Consider the following 21199-nt stretch of genomic DNA (forward strand, 5'->3'; position numbering starts at 1 on the left):
GCTTCCAAATTTCTAATAGAGGATCTTGTTTCATTCATGAAAATCACAGTGGCCTTAGATAGATCAGAGACTAAGTTTGCTAAATTAGAAGTATTTTGTTCAGAGTTCTCTGTCTGTTGCTGAGTGGATGATAGAAAAGGCTTGCTATTGCTAAACCTGTTTCTTCCACCATTATTAAAGCCTTGTTGAGGCTTTTGATCCTTCCATGAGAGATTTGGGTGATTTCTCCATGATGAGTTATAGGTGTTTCCATAAGGTTCACCTAAGTAATTTACCTCTGCTATTGCAGGATTCTCAGGATCATAAGCCTCTTCTTCAGAAGATGCCTCTTGAGTACTGTTGGATGCAGCTTACATTCCATTCAGACTCTGAGAAATCATATTGACTTGCTAAGTCAATATTTTATTCTGAGCCAATATGGCATTTAGAGTATCAATTTCAAGAACTCCCTTCTTCTGAGGCGTCCCATTACTCACAGGATTCCTCTCAGAAGTGTACATGAACTGGTTATTAGCAACCATGTCAATGAGTTCTTGAGCTTCTGCAGGTGTTTTCTTTAGGTGAATGGATCCACCTGTAGAAGTATCCAATGACATGTTAGCTAATTCAGACAGACCATCATAGAATATATCCAGGATGGTCCATTCTAGAAGCATGTCAGAAGGACACTTTTTGGTCAGTTTCTTGTATCTCTCTCAAGCTTCATAGAGGGATTCACCTTCTTTCTGTCTGAAGGTTTGAACATCCACTCTAAGCTTACTAAGCTTTTGAGGAGGAAAGAACTTGGCTAAGAAAGCCGTGACCAGCTTATCCCAAGAGTTCAGGCTATCTTTGGGTTGAGAGTCCAACCACACTCTAGCTCTGTCTCTTACAGCAAAAGGAAAAAGCATGAGCCTGTAGACTTCAGGATTTACTCCATTAGTCTTAACAGTATCACAGATCTGTAAGAATTCAGTTAAGAACTGAAAAGGATCTTCAGATGGAAGTCCATGAAACTTGCAGTTCTGCTGCATCAGAGAAACTAATTGAGGTTTCAGCTCAAAATTGTTTGCTCCAATGGTAGGAATGGAGATGCTTCTTCCATGTAAATTGGAATTAAGTGCAGTAAAGTCACCAAGCATCCTCCTTGCATTATTATTATTTTTGGCTGCCATCTCCTCTTCCTGTTTGAAAATTTCTGACTGGTGCTTGCTGGATTGCTGTAATTTAACTTCTCTTAGTTTCCTCTTCAAAGTCCATTCAGGTTCTAGATCTGCTTCAACAAGAATCTTCTTGTCTTTGCTCCTGCTCATATAAAAAAGAGGGAACAGAAAAATAATAATAATAATAGGGATCCTTTTTTACCCAAGTATAGAGGTTCCCTTATGTGAGTAGAAGAAAAGAAGAAGAGAAAATCTGAACTCAGAGAGAGAGAGAGTTCGAATTTTTGGTGAGTGAGGAAGAGATGTTAGTAATTAAATAAATAAATAGAAGGAGATGAGAGAGAGAAAATTTTGAAAATTATTTTTGAAAAAGAGTTAGTGATTTTCGAAAATTGTTTTTGAAAAAGGTTAGTAATTTTCGAAAATTAAAATCAAAAATTAAAATAATTAGTTAATTAAAAAGAATTTTTGAAAAAGAGGGAAGATATTTTGGAAAATTAGAGAAAGAGAGAGTTAGTTAGGTAGTTTTGAAAAAGATAAGAAACAAACAAAAAGTTAGTTAGTTAGTTGAAATAAATTTGAAAATCAATTTTGAAAAGATAAGAAGATAGGAAGTTAGAAAAGATATTTTAAAAATCAATTTTTTGAAAAAGATATGATTTTGAAAAAGATAAGATAATAAGATATTTTTGACAAGATATGATTGAATTTAGTTTTGAAAAAGATTTGATTTTTAAAATCACAATTAATGACTTGATTCACAAGAAATCAAAAAATATGATTCTAGAACTTAAAGTTTGAATCTTTCTTAACAAGTAAGTAAGAAACTTGAAATTTTTGAATCAAAACATTAATTGATGATGTTATTTTCGAAAATTATGTAATAAAGATAAGAAAAAGATTTTTGAAAATAACTAAGAAAAATGAGAAAGATTTGATTTTTGAAAAAGATTTTGAAAAAGATAAGATTTTTAAATTGAAAATTTGATTTGACTCATAAGATACAACTAAATTTTAAAAAGTTTTGAAAAAGTCAACTCAAATTTTCGAATTTATGAGAAGAAAAAGGAGAAGATATTTTTTTGATTTTTGAATTTTTAATGATGAGAGAGAGAGAGAAACATGAAAAATGACTCAATGCATGAAAATTATGGATCAAAACAATGAATGCATGCAAGAACACTATGAATGTCAAGATGAACACCAGGAACACTATGAAGATCATGATGAACATCAAGAACATATTTTTGAAAAATTTTTAATGCAAAGAAAACATGCAAGACACCAAACTTAGAAATCTTTCATGTTTAGACACTATGAATGCAAAAATGCATATGAAAAACAAGAAAACATCAAGATCAAACAAGAAGACTTACCAAGAACAACTTGAAGATCATGAAGAACACTATGAATGCATGAATTTTTTCGAAAAATGCAAGATGAGAATGCAGTTGACACCAAACTTAAAATCTGACTCAAGACTCAAACAAGAAACACAAAATATATATATATTTTTTTGAATTTTATGATTTTTCTAATTTTTTTTTTGTATTTTTCGAAAATTATTTGAAAAAAAAAATAAGGATTCCAAAATTTTTAATATGAATTCCAGGAATCTTGTGCTCTTTAGTCTAAAGCTCCAATCTGAGGGTTAGGCATGGCTTAATAGCCAGCCAAGCTTTAGTATGTAACTCAGACATGCCACGGCTGACATTCCAATTAACGTGCCTCTATGTTGATGGTTGGAAGCCCCTATCCTAAAAGAATTAGGCATGGCTTTACAGCCAGCCAGGCTCCAACATTTTTCATGAAACTCTAGAATTCGTTCTTAAAAATTCTGAAGAAAAATATATTTTTGAAAATATTTTTATATATTTTTTTCAAAAACAGATGAGAAATTTTTGAAAGATTTTTGAAAATTTTTTGAAAAGAAAACAAAAAGAAAATTACCTAATCTGAGCAACAGGATGAACCGTCAGTTGTCCAAACTCGAACAATCCCCGGCAACGGCGCCAAAAACTTGGTGCACGAAATTGTGATCTCAGGCAACGGCGCCAAAAACTCTGTACGCACGTTTTAATAAATTATTTTTCATTCACAACTTCGATACAACTAACCAGCAAGTGCACTGGGTCGTCCAAGTAATAAACCTTACGTGAGTAAGGGTCGATCCCACGGAGATTGTTGGTATAAAGCAAGCTATGGTCACCTTGTAGATCTCAGTCAGGCGGATATAAAATAGTTATGGAGTTTTTGAAAATAAATAATAAAATAAGGATAGAAATACTTATGTAAATCATTGGTGAGAATTTCAGATAAGCGCATAGAGATGCTTTCGTTCCTCTGAACCTCTGCTTTCCTGCTGTCTTCATCCAATCAATCCTACTCCTTTCCATGGTTGGCTTTATGTAAGGACATCACCGTTGTCCATGGCTACTTTTCGTCCTCTCTGGAAAATGGTCCGATGCGCTGTCACTGCATGGCTAATCGTCTGGAGGCATCACCGTGGTCAATGGTTGCATCCTATCCTCTTGTGAAAATGGTCCAAATGCTCTGTCACAGCACGGCTAATCATCTGAGGTTCTCGATCATACTGGAATAGGATTCACCCTCCTTTTGAGTCTGTCACTACGCCCAGCACCCGCGAGTTTGAAGTTCGTCACAGTCATTCAATCCCAGAGTCCTACTCGGAATACCACAGACAAGGTTTAGACTTTCTGGGCTCTCATGAATGCCGCCATCAATCTAGCTTATACCACGAGGATTTTGATTAAGAGATCCAAGAGATACTCATTCAATCTAAGGTAGAACAGAAGTGGTTGTCAGGCACGCGTTCATAGGGAATGATGATGATTGTCACGTTCATCACATTCATGTTGAAGTGCGGATGAATATCTTAGAAGCGGAATAAGTTGAATTGAATAGAAAAACAGTAGTACTTTGCATTAATTCATGAGGAACAGCAGAGCTCCACACCTTAATCTATGGAGTGCAGAAACTCTACCGTTGAAAAATACATAAGTGAATATAGGGTAAGCATGGCCGAGTGGCCAGCCTCCCATGGAGGTCTAGAGATCTCAAAATGATCAAAAGATGTCTAATACAATAGTAAAAAGTCCTATTTATACTAAACTAGTTACTAGGGTTTACAGAAGTAAGTAATTGATGCATAAATCCACTTCCGGGGCCCACTTGGTGTGTGCTTGGGCTGAGCTTGAATGTTACACGTGTAGAGGTCAATCTTGGAGTTGAACGCCAGTTTGTAACGTATTTCTGGCCTTCAACTCTGGCTTGTGACGTGTTTCTAGCGTTTAACTCCAGACAGCGGCGTAGAACTGGCGTTCTACGCCCTTTTACGTCATCTAAACTTGGCCAAAGTATGGACTATTATATATTTCTGGAAAGCCCTGGATGTCTACTTTCCAACGCAGTTAAAAGCGCGCCATTTTGAGTTGTGTAGCTCTAGAAAATCCACTTTGAGTGCAGGGAGGTCAGAATCCAACAGCATCAGCAGTCCTTCTTCAACCTCTGAATCTGATTTTTGCTCAAGTCCCTCAATTTCAGCCAGAAAATACCTAAAATCACAGAAAAATACACAAACTCATAGTAAAGTCCAGAAATGTGAATTTAACATAAAAACTAATAAAAACATCCCTAAAAGTAACTAGATTCTACTAAAAACATACTAAAAACAATGCCAAAAAGCGTATAAATTATCCGCTCATCAGATCTCAACCCTTGCCATGAATGTCTCTCTTTATTACTTGCTTTCTTTAGTTATTTGCTTGATTTACTTTCCTTGTCATTTAAATCCTTGCCCCTTTTATCAACCAACCCCCCTTGGTCCTTTATAGCCAATAATCATACACTTCATTGTAATTCCTCGTGAGACGACCCGGAGTCCAAATACTCCGGTTAATTCTTATTGGGATTTGTACTTGTGACAAAACCAAATTTTTTCATGTGAGGATTCTTTGTTGGTGTAGAACTATACTTGCAACGAGAATTCATTCAATTGAGGAAATTCTATATCAACAAAAGTCCTCTCATCAGGAAGGTAATGGCTTGAGTTCAGGCTTTGGAGGCTTCTCCTTTTCCTTAGGGGTTTCCAGAGGTTCCTCTAAATCAGGCTGGGCATCTATAAGGATGTCATTCAGCCTTTCCTTGAGTCCATCAGCCATGTTTACTTTTTTCACTAGGGAGTCAATGAGGTCAATGCTCATGTACTCCTCTGGGGTGTCTTGATACTGCATAGCCTTGACAATATTCAGTACGAACTTTTCCTCATTGACTCTAAGGGTTACTTCACTTTTTTCAACATCAATAAGGGTCCGTCCTGTAACTAGGAAGGGTCTCCCTAGGATAAGGGATGCACTCTTGTGCCCTTCCATATCCAATACCACAAAGTCAGTGGGAAAAGCAAAGGGTCCAACCCTAACAATCATGTCTTCAATCACGCCTAATGGTATCTTAATAGAACCATCAGCGAGTTGAAGGCATATGCGGGTTGGTTTGACTTCATCAGTCAAGCAAAGCTTATTTATTAATGAAGCAGGTATTAGGTTGATGCTTGATCCAAGGTCACAAAGAGCTGTCCTTATGCAAGCATTCCCTAGAGTGCATGGTATCATATAACTTCCAAGATTTTTAAGTTTCTCTAGTAAATTATTTTGAATGATTGCACTGCACTTTTCAGTGAGGAAGACTGTTTCCGTCTCTCTCCAATCCTTCTTATAACTCAAAATGTCCTTCATGAACTTAGCATAAGAAGGTATCTGTTCAAGAGCCTCTGCAAAAGGGATCTTGATCTCTAATGTTCTAAGATAATCCGTAAAGCGGGCAAACTGTTTATCTTTTTCCTCTTGACAGAGTTTCTGAGGAAATGGCATCTTAGCCTTATACTCATCAATCTTGGTTGATGAAAGCTGAGTCTCATGTGTGTTGGAAGGGGGGTTACTAGCTTGCTTAGGAGGGTTGTTATCAGTATGTGACTGGCCTCCTTTGCTTGGGCGTTCAACGCCCATATTGCTGGCCCCTTCTTGGCGTTCAACGCCAGGAATACTATTCCCTTTTGGGCATTCAACGCCCTTGTTGGTGTCCTCAATTGGGCATTCAATGCTAGGGATGGATACCCCTTCTTGGCGTTGAATGCCAATGATATTCCTCTGAGGGCATTCAATGCCCTCAGAGACGTCTTGGACATCAGTCTGGTGTTCCTCTATTGGCTTTGTTTCTTTTGATCTCTTGTTGTAGTGAAGTTGGGTGTTTAAGGATTTCCCATTCCTCAATTGAATAGCCTGGCATTCCTCTATTATCTGCTTAGATAACTACTGCCTTGTTTTACTCAGCTGAGCTTCTACATTCCTATTAGAAGCTTGAGTTTCTCACAAAGCCTCTTGTAATTCTAGTAGTTTCTGGGCAAGGGTGTGTAGTTGCTGAGTCAATGGGCCATCCTGTTCTGGAGGGTTAGGTTCAATAGATATTGCCTTAAGCTCTTCTTTTATAGAAGTCTCAGCAGATGAGTACAGATGCTGATTAGTGGCAACTGTCTCAATAAGCTCATGAGCCTCTTCAATGGTCTTTCTCATGTGTATGGAACCACCAACAGAGTGGTCCAGAGACATTTTAGCCATGTCTGAAAGTCCATAGTAGAAGATGTCTAACTGTACCCATTCTGAAAATATTTCAGTAGGACATTTTTTTAGCATCCTTTTATACCTCTCCCAAGCATCATAAAGAGATTCATTATCTCCTTGTTTGAAGTCTTGGATGTCCAGTCTTAGCTGGGTCATCTTTCTTAGAGGAAAGTATTAATTTAAAAACTTGTCTACTAACTATTTCCAAGTTTTCAAGCTAGCTTTGGCTGGTTATCCAACCACATATTTGCTTGGTCCTTTACAGCAAAAGGAAAGAGTAATAGTCTGTAGACATCCTGGTCTACTTCCTCATTGTGTACTGTGTCATCAATCTTTAAGAAATCTGCCAGAAACTCAGTAGGTTCTTCCTGTGGAAGTCCAGAATACTGGTAGTTTTGCTGCACTAAGGTAATGAGTTGAGGGTTTAGTTCAAAGCTGCTTGCTCTGATGTGAGGTATGCTAATACTTCTTCCATAGAAGTCAGCAGTGGGGTTTGTATAGGACCCTAGAGTTCTTCTAAACTCTTCATTCCCATTTGGGTTCATGATTAAGAAAGGTAAAAGAAGAGAAGGAATAAGGGATAAAGATATAAATTGTAATTAAAATATTTTTTTATTTTATTTATTAATTAAATTCGAAAACAAAAATTAAAAAGAATTAAAAATTAATTAATAAATTTCGAAAAAGAAGAGAGAGAAATAGAAGAAGACATTCAAAAATTAGAAGAGAGAGAAATTAGTTAGGAAGTTTTGAAAAAGAAGAGAGAGAAAATAAGTAACTAATTAAGAAAGATTTGAAAATAAGTTAAGATGGAAGATTAGAAAAGATTTGATTTTAAAAATATTTGAAAAAGTCAACAAGATAAGATAAAGATTTGAAAAAGATTTGAATTTTGAAAAGGTTTAATTTTTAAAATTTGAAATTTGAAATTGAATTTTAAAATTTGAATTTTGAAATAAGATAAGATAAGATTTTTGAATAAGATATGATTTTTGAAAACATTTAATTTTGAAAAGATTTGAATTTTGAAATTTGAAAACTAAGATGAGAAAAGATAATAATTTTGAAATTAAAATTTAAAAAATTGCTTGTGATTTTCGAAATTTTCAATGAAAGATAAGAAAAGATATTTTATTTTTTTTATTTTTGAATTTAATGAAGAAAGAGAAAAATAACAAAAAGACATCAAACTTAAAATTGTTAGATCCAATGACACTAGCTACTATGCGAAAATTAAAAGGAAAAAACACAAAGAGACACCAAACTTAAAAATTTTAAGATCAAAACAAAAAGAAAAACAAGAACACTTTGAAGATCAAGAATAACACCAAAAACAAAATTCAAAGAATTCAAAGAACACAAGAACATGCAAAGGACACCAAACTTAAAATTTTTGAAAACTAAACACACAATTTTTGAGAATTTAAAGAAAATACACAAGAAGACACCAAATTTAAAGATTGACACAAGACTCAAACAAAAGACACTATTTTTGAAAAATTTTAGAAAGAAAGACTTAAAGAATTCTAAAATTTCAACAAGAACAAAAACAAAAAGACTCAAACCAAAAATAAAGATTAAACAAAGAAAAGAAAATTTTTTTGAAAAGTATTTTTGATTTTTGGAAAAAAAAGAAAAATAAAATAAAAGACTCTAATAAAATTAAAAACAATACCTAATTCTAAGGAACAAGATAATCCGCCAGTTGTCCAAACTCAAACAATCCCCGACAACAGCACCAAAAACTTGGTGCACGAATCCCCACACTTCGTACAATTGTACCAGTAAGTGCACTGGGTCGTCCAAGTAATACCTGAGCGAGTCAGGGTCGATCCCACAAGGATTGTGGTTTGAAGCAAGGTATGGTTATCTTGTAGATCTTAGTCAGGAGGATAGAAGAGTTGTTGGATTTTGTTAAAAGCATAAAAGGAATAATGAGATCTAAACTATGTTGACCTATTTATAATGATAAGAAGATGGTTAAGGTTTGGAGATACTTTGTCCTTCTGGATTAATTCTGGTCTTACTATCTTCTTCAATTGTGAATGATTTCTTCTATGGCAGGTTGTATATGATTAACGCTGTACGGTCACGGTCGCCAATCTCCTCCAGATCTGAACCCAGGGTTAGTGTGGATCTATTTTGATTGAGGGTGAAGCTCTTGCAGTCATTTCTCCTTAATGACCCTACTCAAAATGCCACAGACAAGGTCGAATCTTTCGGATCATAGAATGCTGTGCCTTTGGATTCTAGCCTCTACCACAGAGACCCTAATCTCCCCATACCTCGACTGAACTGATGTCTCGAGAAGTCCCCAACAAAGTCGTGGATTAGCTGCCTAAGAGATGTATAATCAAGCTGGCAGTTCGAGGCTTTGCAGTTACGTATTCACACGAACCCAAGAAGAACACAGGTGGTTGTCAGGCACGCAATCTTGGTATAAAGAATGAAGATGATTGTCACGGGTCATCCCATTCATCAAGTTGAAGAATGAAGATACATCTTAGAATTGAATCAAACACGGATTGAAGAGAAACAGTAATACTTTTATTAATCCATAAAACTCAGCAGGGCTCCTCCCCTCAACCTAGGAGGTTTAGAGACTCATACTAATAGAAAAGTATAGACTATTGGGCGCCAGTTTTGGGCCTTAAATTCTGAAGCAAAATATAGACTATTATACATTACTGGAAAGCTCTGGAAGTCATCTTTTCATAGCCATTAAGAGCGTTCCATTTGGACTTCTGTAGCTCTAGAAAAGCTCTTTCGAGCACAAGGGAGTTAGATTCGGACAGCATCTGCAGTGCTTTCTCTGTCTCTGAATCAGACTTTTGCTCCAGCTTCTCAATTTCAGCCAGAAAATACCTAAAATTGCACAAAAATACACAAACTCAAAGTAGAATCCAAAAATCTGAATTTTACACTAAAACCTATGAAAACTTAATAAAACTTAAATAAAACATACTAAAAACTATATGAAAATGATGTCAAAAAGCGTATAAAATATCCGCTCATCAGTAACATAGAGCACAATTCATTAGAGAATGCATCTTCAAATGTCATCAGTAATGGCATCAAAAACAACAAAATGGTATATAAAAATCAGCCATATAGAACTTCGTACCATTTTCAGCCCCAACAAAATTGGATGAACGATAATATATATGTTTCTAATTCATTTTCTTTTGTCTTGTGATGACATGTTTTGTTTTGTTGATGAGAATTATTGAAAATTGGCTGCTTTATTATGCAGATCCAAATGGTAAGCAAATGAACTTCTATATTGATGAGTAAGTCATTACACATTAGGCTAAAAAAACTCATTATGATATATTTCGTGTTGAACATGGAATATATTTACTTGTACTATTCCTTAAAAAATGATTCATCGCTTATCTTCTTTTCATTTTCTTGTTCATGCCTCCAGGTTTACTAAAATAGTTGACTCTTTTTATATAATAATATTTCTACCTTGCCCAGTATCTCAGCAAATCAACCAACTATGTTTGTAAACATAGATACTAATATAGATTCCTACAGTTTTGTAGAAGCAAGTATGCGGTTTAATACATTTACCTCATTGTATCAACTACCAAGCTTTAGGCGTCGTTTATTTGTATTTTTCAGTTTTTTTTAAATTTTTAATGTGCAATGAGGAACTTAGATGTATAATGTATATTGAATTGTATAGAAGCAGGATCACATTTGTGTAGCCATATTAAAACATATCTAAATAAGTGAGTGAATACTTACTTTTACATGATATTGTAATTGAGTTTTTTTTCTTTATTAGTTTACTAATTAAGTATATTTTTTAGAGCTATTGAATAGATAGAATAGGTATTTGATCAAGCCCAAGGCTTGGTTATTATTAGGTTAAGCTTTAATACCAAATTTCTATAAACATGGTTTGAACTTTTTTAAACATGTATAATTTTGATGAACTAATTATATTTATATGCGTTATAATCTTTTAGTTCAATGATTAAAATAAAAAAAATAATGAGGTTTATTTTAGTATAGTGACAAAATTGGTATTTTAACTAATATTTTGAGAAACATAGCGACATACTCACTCTTGATGATGGTGATAAATTAAAGATTCTATTGGGACTGAAATATTTATGAGATACCTATCAATTTGTTACTAGTTTAAAAAAAATTTGCGATGATATTTGCAATAGTATTGCAACTAATTGACTACATATTATTTCCTAGCAAATTAGCGATTACTTCGTAACTCTACTTTCCCATTTAGAATAGTTTTGGTTTAGCGACAAAATTTCTACAAATTTGATTAAGGATTTTCAAAGATTAGCTGTAGATTTGATATAAAATATGAGAGATTTGCGATTATATTAGCGGACAACTTGCGACGAATTAGGTTCAGAAAAATTCCTTGCTAATTACTGTCAACTAAGCCTTCCATTTGGTCAATGAAGTTAGCTTGGATTTAGCGATGATTCTGTTGTAGTAGAGTTTGTAACACCCCTACTTTTAATACCTCATGATCGTACAAAAAGCTCAGGCGTTAGTTACCTCTAATCCATTAATTTAATATTATAATTATTTAATATTGAGCCTTCGCGAATATAAACCAAATCTTTAGTTACGAAATCAAAATGTCTTTAATTTAATTCACTTAATCACATAATTATATCCTCATAATAATATATACATAAACTTATTCAAAACTTCCCAAATACAAGTCTAGCCCCTGTAAAATCTCAAAATAACAATTGACGAGGGGTTAAATCTCAACTAAACTAACAAACAAGAATATACAACATTCATATAAAGCTTGTAGATCAATTGCGGCTTTGTGCCAAAGCTTCCTGAACCTGCCACTGAAAAGGAAAGTCTGTAGGGGGTGAGAACCTAATTCCACGGTCTCACCACAGAATTTCAGAATTTTCATAAGAAGATATTTAAAGAGAAATCTATTTTCAAGTTCAGTGATTATCGTTGTTTTACGAATCTTTTGAAAACTGACGGTTTAACCATCCAAAAATCCAAAACCTCTTTAAAAGAAATTAGTTAATTATCTAGAAATCCAAACTCACTTTTCTTATAAAAGAAACTTAAAAGTTCCCTAATAGTATGAATGACCAACCTGTTACAAACATAGGTTCATTAAGTCTATGCTGAACCAGCTTGATATTTTATACTTTTCTAAATCTTAATCAGAAACTAACCACAAAATCAATCAATACTATCATCAATTTAGCACCAATACTCAATCAACAAGAGTACCACGCCAGAGCAAACACAGACAAAACAGACAAGGAAAGCACATGTATAGATAGCAGTTACAGCAAATAGTTCAGATAGCAGCTAATAATAGTTAAGCAATTAGGCAAACCAAAATAAATTCACACTCAAACAAAGCATGCAAATGCATATGATGCATGTCTTCCCTTTGGCTAATGAGCTCATCTGTCGGTTATGCAGCCAACCCGACATGTCTTGGTAGCTAACCATTGGACAATCCCTCTATACGCGCATCCCCAAGCTCAATAATATCCATGGAAAAATCCCAAGCTCATCCATGGGGAGAGACGAAGCCCCAAGATCAAATTTATATATATGCATGCCCATGGAGGAACACGGGGAGTTAAAGTATCCGGTCACATCTTACATATAGAGGGTCAACAATTTGTCTCAATTTTGTAAATCTCAATTATTTTTAATTCATTATCATCATCAATTTATATCTCATCTCCACATTCATTCAAAAATCATACTTTAAAATCATTCGTCATCATCCTTCATTCAAATCCAATCATCATTATCTATCCTCCTATTCCGTTCATCAACAATCCCAATTCAAAATATAATTCATTATTTTCTACATAAATCAAACTTAAAACATATAATCTTTAAAACCAAATATTTTTAAATAATTACCTCAAACGAAGCTTCCAACTTTTATAAAATTTTGGCAGCGTCTCCTCTAAAACTCGGACTCTGCCACCCTTTTCGGGTCCTATCCAAACATTCCTCAAACCTTTCTCAACCATTTCCAAATCTCGATCATTTTCCAAAATTCAACCAGTTCTAATATCAAATTATTTTTAAATAGATCCAATTCTAATAATAAATCTTTTTCAAAATCAAACCAGCATAAATATTAAATCATTTATAAAATCAAACTAATTCAAAATAGAACTGCTTCCAAAATCAATTCATTTTTATATCCCAAATCATTTCCAAAGCTGATTCATTTATATTATCAAATTAACTTCAAAAACAAGAAAAACCACTTTTTATAATAATCAACTAAATAACTTTTCAAACCAATTTCTTATCAACATTCGCACACCACTCACGCAATGTTTTTTTAAAGTCCATACCATGGTGGGGTGCCTTATACTTGTTATGGTGGCTTATACTTGAATTCTTCCTTGAATCCCCACCGATGTTTGTATTTTCAATAGCCTCCGGGATCCCAAATTATGTACACCACTCTTCTATGAAATCTCAAGCAAGTAGTAAGACCCCAAGATTGATGATTGTTGATGTGTATTCCGGGATCCCATACTTTGTTTGTCAACATCCTTTCTTCTTGATCTTCATGCTTCCAATTGGGTGACAAACTTCTTGAATTCTCCTTAGAACTCCTAACCTTCATCATACTTCCATTGAATTAAACTTCACTCCACTGTTGAACCTCAAAGTTTGGGCTTTCATCCATTATACATATTGATTCTAGTTGCCAACCAACATCCAATTCTTTCTTACTTTCTAACCCACAAAGAACTCTAAGTTGACCATCCATTTCTAACAAAGCATATTGATATGGGCCAAGGAAATTAAGGGATGAAATGATTACCCACTCAATTTGTAATTTGGATGGTGACTTAGCAAGGAAGATATCCATTGGCTTTGACAATGTAAGCTTCACTCCTTTTAACTCCTCCTTGATGATTTTCACCTTTTGACAACTTCCTTCAACTTTCACTTGTTTGTCAACTTCTTCCAACTCCTCCTCAATCAAATCAAATTTTGGAGGTTGTGTGAAATCCACTTAAACACTTTGTAGCTTTTCTCCATTAACCTCCTCTAAGTCATCTTCATCATCAATCACATCAAATTTTGGAGGTTATGTGAAGTCCACTTTAACATCAATTTCACATCTAATGGAATAAGCTTTAACAAGGTCACCAATGTCACTTGGTGTAGAGTTGTCTTTAATGTTGGAACTTGCCTCTTGCTTAACCTCTCCTAAATCTTTAACTATTTTTTCATCTTCAAGAGTTTTTACTTCCTTCACTTGTTGCAAAACATACTCCGTTTCCTTGTTCTCAAGTTGAGATTCTAAAATCTCCTTCATGCTCCGCTCTTCGGTTTGATGGATATGGGTATTTTTCCATGGAGGGTTGTGGTGGGAAGGATAGTTCTTCATGTGGTTGGAAGTTCTCATATTTGGGAGGTGGTGGTTCAATGGATGCTCATTCATAATGGTCACAAGGGTGTGCATAAGGAGGATATGGATTTGGATTATGTGGAGGTAATTGGTGAAAATTGGATGTGGGTTGAGAGTATGGTGGTTGAGGACTATATTGAGAGTATGGTGCAAGGAATGATGGTGGTTGAGTGGCGTAATCATGACAAGGACCACCATATCCATTGGATTGATATGCATTATAAGAGGGGTTGCAATCATAGTAGCTTGGATGAGGAGGTTGCCATGATGATTTTTCATATGGATGTGGTTCCCTTCTCAAGAATTCTTCCCTCCCATGATGTGAGCCATCATTAAAGTTTCCATTACCTACAACATAGTCATGACCATATCCAAAACCACAAGGATTAGAATTCATATGGAAAAGAGGAAATCAAAACAAAGAATATCAAAAAGCAAAGAAAAAGCAAACTCCTAACTACTAGCAAAATCGAGAAATAACTAATAAGCAAGCTATTCACCTTATTCACATATTTACAATAGCCAATAATATAACACCATTGCAATTCTCCGGCAACAGCGCAAAAAACTTGATGTAGGATAATCGTCGGTTAGGAATTTGCACAAAATAATTCCGTTGTAGGTATAGTTCCAAACCATAAATTAATCCTCAATCAAAGTTTAATTTTGTTTGTCACTTAAGTCAAACCCAATAAAAATCGAGATTATTTAAACCTCGGGTCGCCTCTCAAGGAATTGCAATGAAGTGCTCTGGTGCGCAGAAATTGTGATTACACTTTGATTATGTAAAATTCATCGCTCTTTCTTTCCCTGGTAATGGCGCCAAAAACATGATGCCAATACCATGGTTCACAACTTCGCACAACTAACCAGCAAGTGCACTGGGTCGTCCAAGTAATACCTTACGTGAGTAAGGGTCGAATCCCACGGAGATTGTTAGCTTGAAGCAAGATATGGTCATCTTGTAAATCTCAGTTAGGCGGATATAAAATAGTTATGGAGTTTTCGAAAATTAGTAATAAAAGAAGGATAGAAATACTTATGTAATTCCTTGGTGAGAATTTCAGATAAGCGTATAGAGATGCATTTGTTCCTCTGAATCTCTGCTTTCCTGCTGTCTTCATCCAATCAGTCTTACTCCTTTCTGTGGCTGGCTTTATGCAAGGGCATCACCGTTGTCAGTGGCTACATCCCCTCCTCTTGTGAAAATGGTCCAAGATGCCCTGTCACGACATGGCTAATCATCTGAGGTTCCCGATCATGCTGGAATAGGATTCACCCTCCTTTTGCGTCTGTCACTACGCCCAGCACTCGCGAGTTTGAAGCTCGTCACAGTCATTCAATCATTGAATCCTACTCAGAATACCACAGACAAGGATTAGACTTTTCGAATTCTCTTGAATGCCGCCATCATTCTAGCTTACACCACGAAGATTCTGATTAAGAGATCTAAGAGATACTCATTCAGTCGAAGGTAGAACGGAAGTGGTTGTCAGGCACGCGTTCATAGGGAATGATAATGATTTTCACGTTCATCACATTCAGGTTGAAGAGCGAATGAATATCTTAGAAGCGAAATAAGATGAATTGAATAGAAAACAGTAGTACTTTGCATTAATCTTTGAGGAACAGCAGAGCTCTACACCTTAATCTATGGAGTGTAGAAACTCTACCGTTGAAAATACATAAGTGAAAGGTTCAGGCATGGCCGAGAGGCCAGCCCTCAAACGTGATCTAAGATAGCATACAACTGATCAAAGATCTCTAATACAATAGTAAGAGGTCCTATTTATAATAAACTAGCTACTAGGGTTTACAAAAGTAAGTAATTGATGCATAAATTCACTTCTGGGGCCCACTTGGTGTGTGCTTAGGCTGAGCTTGAGTGTTGCACGTGTAGAGGTCATTCTTGGAGTTGAACGCCAGCTTTTGTGCCAGTTTGGGCGTTGAACTCCACTTTGCAGCTTGTTTCTGGCGCTGGACGCCAGAATTAGGCAGAGAGCTGGCTTTGAACGCCAGTTTGCGTCATCTAAACTTGGGCAAAGTATAAACTATTATATATTTCTAGAAAGCCCTGGATGTCTACTTTCCAACACAATTGGAAGCGTGCCATTTCGAGTTCTGTAGCTCCAGAAAATCCATTTTGAGTGCAGGGAGGTCAGAATCCAATAGCATCAGCAGTCCTTCTTCAACCTCTGAATCTGATTTTTGCTCAAGTCCCTCAATTTCAGCCAAAAAATACCTGAAATCATAGAAAAATATACAAACTCATAGTAAAGTCTAGAAATGTAAATTTAACATAAAAACTAATGAAAACATCCCTAAAAGTAACTAGATTCTACTAAAAACATACTAAAAACAATGCCAAAAAGCGTATAAATTATCCACTCATCACAACACCAAACTTAAATTGTTGCTTGTCCCCAAGAAACTGAAAATCAAATAGGATAAAAAGAAGAGAATATACTGTAAATTCCAAACTATCAATGAAACATAGCTCCAATCAGATGAGCGGAACTTGTAGCTTTTTGCCTCTTGAATAGTTTTGGCATCTCACTTTATCCATTGAAGTTCAGAATGATTGGCATCTATAGGAACTCAGAGTTCAGATAGTGTTATTGATTCTCCTAGTTCAGTATGATGATTCTTGAACACAGCTATTTTATGAGTCTTGGCCGTGGCCCTAAGCACTTTGTTTTCCAGTATTACCACCGGATACATAAATGCCACAGACATATAACTGGGTGAACCTTTTTAGATTGTGACTCAGCTTTGCTAAAGTCCCCAATTAGAGGTGTCCAGGGTTCTTAAGCACACTCTTTTTTTTTTTTTTTGCTTTGGACCTTGACTTTAACCGCTCAGTCTCAAGTTTTCACTTGACACCTTCACGCCACAAGCACATGGTTAGGGACAGCTTGGTTTAGCCGCTTAGGCCAGGATTTTATTCCTTTAGGCCCTCCTATCCACTGATGCTCAAAGCCTTGGGATCCTTTTTATTTGCCCTTGCCTTTTGGTTTTAAGGGTTATTGGCTTTTTCTGCTTGCTTTTTCTTTTTCTTTCTATTTTTTTTTTGCCTATATATATATATATATATTTTTTCTCTGCAAGCTTTGTTCTTTGCTGCTTTTTCTTGCTTCAAGAATCATTTTTATGATTTTTCAGATTATCAAATAACATGTCTCCTTGTCATCATTCTTTCAAGAGCCAACATATTTAACATTCTTAAACAACAACTTCAAAAGATATATGCACTGTTCAAGCATTCATTCAGAAAACAAGAAGCTTTGTCACCACATCAATATAATTAAACTAAGTTCAAGGATAAATTCGAAACTCATGTACTTCTTGTTCTTTTGATTTAAAACATTTTTCATTTAAGAGAGGTGATGGATTCATAGGACATTCATAACTTTAAGACATAGTTACTAATTACTAATGATCATGTAATGAAGACACAAACATAGATAAGTACATAACATAGAAAACGAAAAACAGAAGAAATAAGAACAAGGAATGAATCCACCTTAGTGATGGTGGTGTTTCCTTCTTGAGGAACCAATGATGTCCTTGAGCTCTTCTACGTCTCTTCCTTGTCTTTGTTGCTCCTCCCTCATTGCTTTTTGATCTTCTCTTATTTCATGAAGGATGACGGAGTGCTCTTGATGTTCCACCCTTAGTTGTCCCATGTTGGAACTTAATTCTCCTAAGGAGGTGTTGATTTGCTCCCAATAGTTTTGTGGAGGAAAATGCATTTTAGGCATCTCCGGGATCTCATGGTGATGAGCTTCATATGCCTCTTGAGCTCCATGAATGGGCTCTCTTGCTTGCTCCATCTTTTTCTTAGTGATGGGCTTTTCTTCCTTAATGGGAATGTCTCCTTCTATGAAAGCTCCAGCTGAGTAACATAGATGGCAAATAAGATGAGGAAATGCTAGCCTTGCCATGGGGGATGACTTTTCGGCTATTTTGTAGAGTTCATTAGAGATGACTTCATGAACTTCTATTTCCTCTTCAATCATGATGCTATGAATCATGATGGCCCGATCCACAGTAACTTCAGATCGGTTGCTAGTGGGGATGATGGAGCATTGGATGAATTCCAACCATCCTCTAGCCACAGGCTTGAGGTCCAATCTTCTTAGCTGAACCGGCTTGCCTTTGGAGTCAATCTTCCATTGAGATCCTTCCACACATATGTCCATAAGGACGTGGTCCAACCTTTGATCAAAGTTGACTCTTCTTGTGTAGGGGCGTGCATTCTCTTCCATGTTTGGCAAGTTGAACGCCAACCTCACATTCTCCAGACTAAAATCTAAGTATTTCCCCCGAACCATTGTAACATAGTTCTTTGGATCCGGGTTCTTACTTTGATCATGGTTCTTGGTGATCCATGCATTGGCATAGAACTCTCGAACCATTAGGATGCCGACTTGTTGGATGGGATTTGTTAGAACTTCCCAACCTCTTCTTTGAATTTCATGTCGGATCTCCGGATACTCATTTCTTTTGAGTTTGAAAGGGACCTCGGGGATCACCTTCTTCTTGGCCACAACATCATAGAAGTGGTCTTGATGGGCTTTGGAGATGAACCTTTCCATCTCCCATGACTCGGAGGTGGAAGCTTTTGTCTTCTCTTTTCCTTTTCTAGAGGATTCTCCGGTCTTAGGTGCCATCAATGGTAATGAAAAAACAAAAAGCTTATGCTTTTACCACACCAAACTTAGAATTTTGCTCGCCCTCGAGCAATAGAAGAAAGAATAGATGAAGAAGAAGAAGAAATGGAGGAGAGGGAGAAGGGGTTGTGTTTCGGCCAAGAAGAGAAGAGAGGGTTGTGTTGTGTGAAAATGAGGAAGAATGGAAGGATTTATATAGGGGAGGGAGGGGGTTAAGTTTTGGCCATTTAGGGTGGGTTTGGGTGGAAAATTGATTTTGAATTTTGAAGGTAGGTGGAGTTTATGAGGTAGGTTTATGGGGAAGAGTGGATGGATGTGAGTGATGAAGAGGTGATGGGGAAGAGAGATTGAGGTGATTGGTGAAGGGTTTTGGGGAAGAGTGTTTATGGGAATGTGTGAAAGAGGATGATTGAGAAGAGAGAAGAGAGTGAGTGGAGGTAGGTGGGGATCCTGTGGGGTTCATAGATCTTGAGATGATCCTGTGGGGTCCATAGATCCTGAGATGATCCTGTGGGGTCCACAGATCCTTGAAGTTGCACCAAATTAGGCATGTAAAATGCCCTTGTACACAACTCTGGGCATTCAGTGCCAGGTTGGTGCCCATTTTAGGCGTTCAACGCCCATTTGTTGCCCATTTCTGGCGTTGAACACTAGAACCATGCTTGTTCTGGGCGTTCAGCGCCAGCTCTTCTCCAGGGTACAATTCTGGCATTCAAACGCCCAGATGCTGCCCATTGCTGGCGTTCAGCGCCAGAACCATGCTCTATTCTGGCATTGAACGCCCAAAACATGCTTCTTACTGGCGTTTAAACGTCAGTAAGGTCTTCCTCCAGGGTGTGATTTTTCTTCTGCTGTTTTTGATTCCGTTCTCAATTTTTTTGATTTATTTTGTGACTCCACATGATCATGTACCTATAAAGACATATAACTAAGGAAAATATAGTTAGATAGATAAAAATTAGGTTGCCTCCCAACAAGCGCTTCTTTAATGTCAATAGCTTGACAGTGGGCTCTCATGGAGCCTCACAGATGTGCAGAGCTTTGTTGAGAGCTCCCAACACCAAACTTAGAGTTTGGATATGGGGGTTTGACACCAAACTTAGAGTTTGACTGTGGGGGCTTTGGTTGACTCTACTTTGAGAGAAGCTTTTTCTGCTTCCTCTCTATGGATGCAGAGAGAGATCCTTGAGTTGTAAACACAAGGTTGTCCTCATTTATTTGAAGGATCAATTCTCCTCTGTCCACATCAATCACAGCTCTTGCTGTGGCTAGGAAAGGTCTTCCTAGGATAATGGATTCATCCGCTTCCTTTCCAGTATCCAGGACTATGAAATTAGCAGGGATGTAAAGGCCTTCAACCTTTACTAACACGTCCTCTACTTGTCCATAAGCCTGTTTTCTTGAATTGTCTGCCATCTCTAATGAGATTTTAGCAGCTTGCACCCCATAGATTCCCAGTTTCTCTATTACAGAGAGGGGCATGAGGTTTATTCCTGAACCAAGGTCACACAGAGCCTTAAAGATCATGGTGCCTATGGTACAAGGTATTATGAACTTTCCAGGATCCTGTATCTTTTGAGGCAATGTCAGTTGATCCAGATCACTTAGTTCATTGGTGAACAAGGGAGGTTCATCTTCCCAAGTTTTAATACCAAATAATTTGGCATTCAGCTTCATGATTGCACCAAGAAACTTGGCAGTTTGCTCTTCAGTAACATCCTCATTCTCTTCAGAAGAGGAATACTCATCAGAGCTCATGAATGGCATAAGGAGGTTCAATGGAATCTCTATGGTCTCCAAATGAGTCTCAGATTCCTTAGGTTCCTCAGAGGGAAGCTCCTTGTTGATCACTGGACGTCCCGGGAGGTCTTCCTCCTTAGGATTCACGTCCTCTCCTTCCCTTACAGGTTTGGCCATGGTGCTTATGTCAATGGCCTTGCACTCTCCTTTTGGATTCTCTTCTGTATTACTTGGGAGAGTACTAGGAGGGATTTCAGTGATCCTTTTACTCAACTGGCCCACTTGTGCTTCCAAATTTCTAATGGAAGACCTTGTTTCATTCATGAAACTTACAGTGGCCTTGGATAGATCAGAGACTAAGTTTGCTAAGCTAGATGGATTCTGCTCAGAATTCTCTGTCTGTTGCTGAGTAGATGATGGAAAAGGCTTGCTATTGCTAAACCTGTTTCTTCCATCATTATTAAAGCCTTGTTGAGGCCTTTGATCCTTCCATGAGAGATTTGGATGATTTCTCCATGATGGAATATAGGTGTTTCCATAAGGTTCACCCATGTAATTTACCTTTGCTATCGCAGGGTTCTC

General features: G+C 36.6%; 1 non-coding gene across 1 annotated transcript; it reads left to right on the forward strand.

Annotated features, from left to right (window-relative positions):
* The first annotated feature begins 650 nt into the window (after positions 1-650).
* On the forward strand, positions 651-758 carry LOC112761135 (small nucleolar RNA R71). Its single transcript, XR_003181544.1, has one exon. It is a non-coding gene; the product is annotated as a small nucleolar RNA R71 (small nucleolar RNA).
* Positions 759-21199: the final 20441 nt, after the last annotated feature.

The sequence above is a fragment of the Arachis hypogaea genome, chromosome 16 (genome assembly GCF_003086295.3).
Source record: "Arachis hypogaea cultivar Tifrunner chromosome 16, arahy.Tifrunner.gnm2.J5K5, whole genome shotgun sequence".
Taxonomy (NCBI): Eukaryota; Viridiplantae; Streptophyta; class Magnoliopsida; order Fabales; family Fabaceae; genus Arachis; species Arachis hypogaea.